Raw genomic sequence first — 4176 nt, 5'->3', positions numbered from 1 at the left:
AGCCCAAATGGACTTAACCTTCTCCAACAGAAAACACTGTTCACCAACTGCTCCAAACTGCTCTGTTGTAGTCCAGCTCTTACTTCCATGATGAACGTGCATCACTTTGTAACACGTAATAATGCTCGCCTAGCTGCTAGCATGGCACGCCGTCATACTCTGCTTCTGATTGGCTAGTAGTCTTTACCTAGCAATGTGCAACTCCCAACAAAGAAGAAGTGAGATGTCTCAAAACAGAGAGCTCAACACACAGGGTGAAAAGAGGAGCTGCAACAATGCGCAATAAAACAAAATGATGGTGTTTTTTGAAAGTGAAACCATGTAAACCTTTTCTGGTACAACCTCAAAATACAATTATGAACCTGTATAATAAGCAGAATATGAGCACTTTTAAAGAAGAGGGGAATTTGATCTTCTTAGATGCTTCCTGAGATGTGCCAAATGTTGACAATATTCTTCTCTCCAAACCGAAAATGATAACTAAGGATCCTCACACAGTAGAGACGTTATCTGAGCTGGGATCGCACCCTTTATCTTTTAATTATTTGTTGATCCTAAAGGCCTTTTAATGTGTGTTAGATTTTAATATGCAGTATATCGAGGTATATACTTCAGGATTCAGGATCAATGATTTCAAACCAACTAACTGCATCTAACTTCTAAATTAATATGCAATATTAATCATTTGTTTGTACTACATCCGGATACCGTCTAACTCTCCATATAGTGGACACGCTGTTTTAGGAACCCCAACAACATTTGAATACTTCTTTTTTTTAACACAAATAAAATAAATAAAATAAAGAAATGTGTGACAATTTGAATGAATGGGTAATGTTTCTTTGCACACAATGTCATCTGTTACCAGAAATATAGTTAAAAATATCAGCTCTGGCTTTGGTGACCCTTAAGCATGCAGCACGTCTCTCACACCCTTAATTTACTGTCACTCTATTCTCTCATGACTCAGCTAAATGGTCAAATGACACGTGGGGGTGCCAAATGGTATAGCTATAAATCAATAAAGCGACAAAGATCATGTTTGACCTTAAGGATGAACGTTATAGGGCCAGATTGTTCTATTATACAGGAAAAAGAATAGGTATTGTATTTTCTTCTCCTTTTTAACGCAGAAAAGAAAAGAAAATCCCAGAATCACATTGCACTTTCACTCCAGCGCGCACACATACAACATGACATAACCATGAAGTGTGGAGACCGAGTGACAATGAGAGAGAGAGAGAGAGAGAGAGAGAGAGAGAGAGAGAGGGAGAGAGAGAGACAGAGAGAGATAGCGATGGACGGATGCTTCCTTCACTTTGGGGCTGAAGAGGAGGGACTAGACCAGCGCGGGTTAAGGTTCAGGCAGAGCGCACCATCTCCGCTGCACAGTCCTCTCAGACTGCTCCACACGACCTCTCTTCGATCTCTCCACGACCTTCCTCTACACTTTCCCCGTCTCTCTCTCTCTTTCTCTCTCTACCCACGGGTTCTCAGCGGTGTCTCTAGGCGCGCGCCACCACTTGCCCCTCGCTGCTCGTTGCGCACGGACACTTCTCCACCTTCCCACTTGTATCATTCCACCGCCCCCAGAAGACTCCAGAGCGCCAGCCGCCACCTCGGTCTGCTCTCCCTTTCTCTTTCAAGGTTGACTTATTAGTTTGGGCGCTGAGCTTGGACCGAAGAACTATGTGATTGCGGCTCGTGGGGATTTAGTGTCGTGACATGCTTCCAGGACCCGGCGTCTCCACAAGGAAATGGTGAGTTAAAAATCCCTCGTTATTCTCGCAATGATCAGCCTAGAGCGCGCGCGCTTCCAGCTCGTATGTGTCCAGTGTGAGGGGCTGACCTCTGTGGATGAGCCCGAGGAAGATCAATCATCCTCAAATCATGAAATCAATCCGAATTTATTTGTATACCTGCTGTTATTCAAAGTTTCTTAAACTCACGAGGGAGTTTAAAGTCACCTTGGAGGTATTTGGTATCCCCAAATAGGTAACGATGCAATTTCATGTCAGCAACTTTATTCTAAAATGGAAATTATGATTTTGTGTAAGGAACTTATGGTGGTAATGTCAGGCGAGGGTAGTAATAATAGTAATACTAATAATAACAGGCTTCTTGTGATGGTATTCGCTGCATCCCATACCGATAAATTGCAGATTGTAGTTCCCAGAGTGGGCTTTTACCGTCAGTTTAAAATATATTATAGGAATATTGTAACCTAGAGTGTTATTAATAGGTTTGGTCTTTTGACTATAAACTCCCATTTCCTCACTTCATATCAATCTGTTTAAGTGTGGATTCTAGTTCTCTATAAAATAGTTTTTGGGGGTGTGAGGCTGCAGCCCTGCCGATTTCTTTCCGATCAGTAATAGATCGATAATATCGACTGGCAGTATAACGTGATGTGCGCGCGACGCAGGAGCGTGCAGCGAGCCACTGGATCCTGTATGACCCGTCACTGATGGAAGATCTGTCATCTTGCTGCATTGTTGGCAGCTATGGTAACTCTGTGGTTTTTGTTTAAGAGGAACAGCAACTAACTGCTCCTGGTTCTTGACTTTTCAATTACTCATTACTTATTTGGGCTCCTTTAAATGGATACGTGCTGTTTTATCTCTACTCCGCTGCTGTGAGAGAGGTTTCCAGTTAATAATACGTTTCTATCCTAATTTGAGACAATGGTGTAGTCTCATTAGTATAGTAGTGGGTATAATGTACTGTATATAAATATATTTGCCCATACTGTATCTTTGGGCCAGAATCTGTCTTTTGGGGAGGTGGTCTAGGTGAAGGTGTCCTCCCCAGGGTTATTATTGAGCGTGAAAGACTTAATTTCCTGCATTTGGATAAGCTTTTATGCGCCAATATACGGTGGGAATTCCTTTAACTAGCCTAAGTGAAGAAGAAAAAACACAAATGACAATTCAAAATAAATCAGAAATGTAATAGAAAGTATGTTGTTGCGTGTCATTGGGCATTTTTAAGAGGGTATTTTTAAATCCTGGAGCTTTCTTACTGATCTGAGATTACCACTGTTAGGAGTCAAAAGAGACTCTGACGTCTATTTTTATAAAATCACTTATGTCATGCAAATGAAACATTTGTTTCTAAAAGCTGCAAGGATTTTAAGACTTTTACATGTTTTTCAGGAATATGTAGACTTCCCAATGGGTTTCTGAATGTTACATTCTAGATTTGATAGCTAATTGAACTCTATTGAATACACTCCATTGTCAGATTCCTTCTTTCATCTCTTTCAGTTGTAAAACATATGAATGTGCTACAATATCACAAACAGACAGCTGCAGTTCAGTCCATTTAACAGCTTGATATTCAATGTTTGGCAAATTGCCCGTCGCAAAAAGTGTTCCAGAAATGTATTCATGTGATAACTAATATATTTCACTTGTACTCGACTCATTTTTACTGTGTGGTTTCTTAGTTCATTATGGTTACATAATATTTATGATACAGACATGGAGGGTATCGACGTAACTGGATCAAAGGTGCAGGAACAGCGTGCCACCCTACTGACTGATATGGTGATCGGAGGTGATCACAGCTGTATCATTTACAGTTCACCTGTCCTCCGGCTCGCCTGGCATCAGTCAGAGCCTGCTGATCATTAGTGAGATGGATTAGAGAGCAGCCAAAGAAATTGCATTTTTCCAGTCAATACAGATCATCAGGGGGGGGTGTTGACGGTAAAAAATTAACATTACTTGAAAACAGCATGTAGTTTTACTTTTTAATTCAATTCAATTCAATTCAATTCAATTTATTTATAGTATCAAATCACGACAAGACTATACTAGTCTACGACAAGACTATACTATACTATCTCATATCAAACTTTCAGTGACTATGAGCGCTACGGTCAGAAACATGCTAATGTTAGCTACCAAACCTGAAACCATCCAGCAAATAGACGGTACCGTAGGAAGGTTACCGAACATTACCTGCTACGTTTTAATGTTGGTTTTAATCGGTTTAAATATTTATTCATGAGAATCATTTATAATGACAAATAAATATATCTGATAAATAAATATTAAAAAAATAAAAACAGACTGTCAACCATGTTATGAGCTTAGGGCGTTGCATAGTCTGTCCACCAGAGGACGCTCTACAACGTCCCTGTTAGTGATGGTGTTACATAGTCTGTCCACC

General features: G+C 40.4%; 1 protein-coding gene across 2 annotated transcripts in view; it reads left to right on the top strand.

Moving 5' to 3' along the window:
- The first annotated feature begins 1437 nt into the window (after positions 1-1437).
- Positions 1438-4176, top strand: part of htr4 (5-hydroxytryptamine receptor 4) — a 159372-nt gene continuing 156633 nt past the window's right edge. The window contains exon 1 of one of the 2 annotated variants that reach the window (XM_034883417.1): positions 1438-1760. The gene's annotated coding sequence lies outside the window, so the exon portion shown is untranslated. The remainder of the gene's footprint in view (positions 1761-4176) is intronic. The other variant, XM_034883416.1, reaches the window with a different exon arrangement.

The sequence above is a fragment of the Etheostoma cragini genome, chromosome 10 (assembly GCF_013103735.1).
Source record: "Etheostoma cragini isolate CJK2018 chromosome 10, CSU_Ecrag_1.0, whole genome shotgun sequence".
Classification (NCBI taxonomy): Eukaryota; Metazoa; Chordata; class Actinopteri; order Perciformes; family Percidae; genus Etheostoma; species Etheostoma cragini.
Note: the sequence above shows the minus strand (reverse complement) of the source record. Positions and strands in the feature narration are given on the sequence as shown.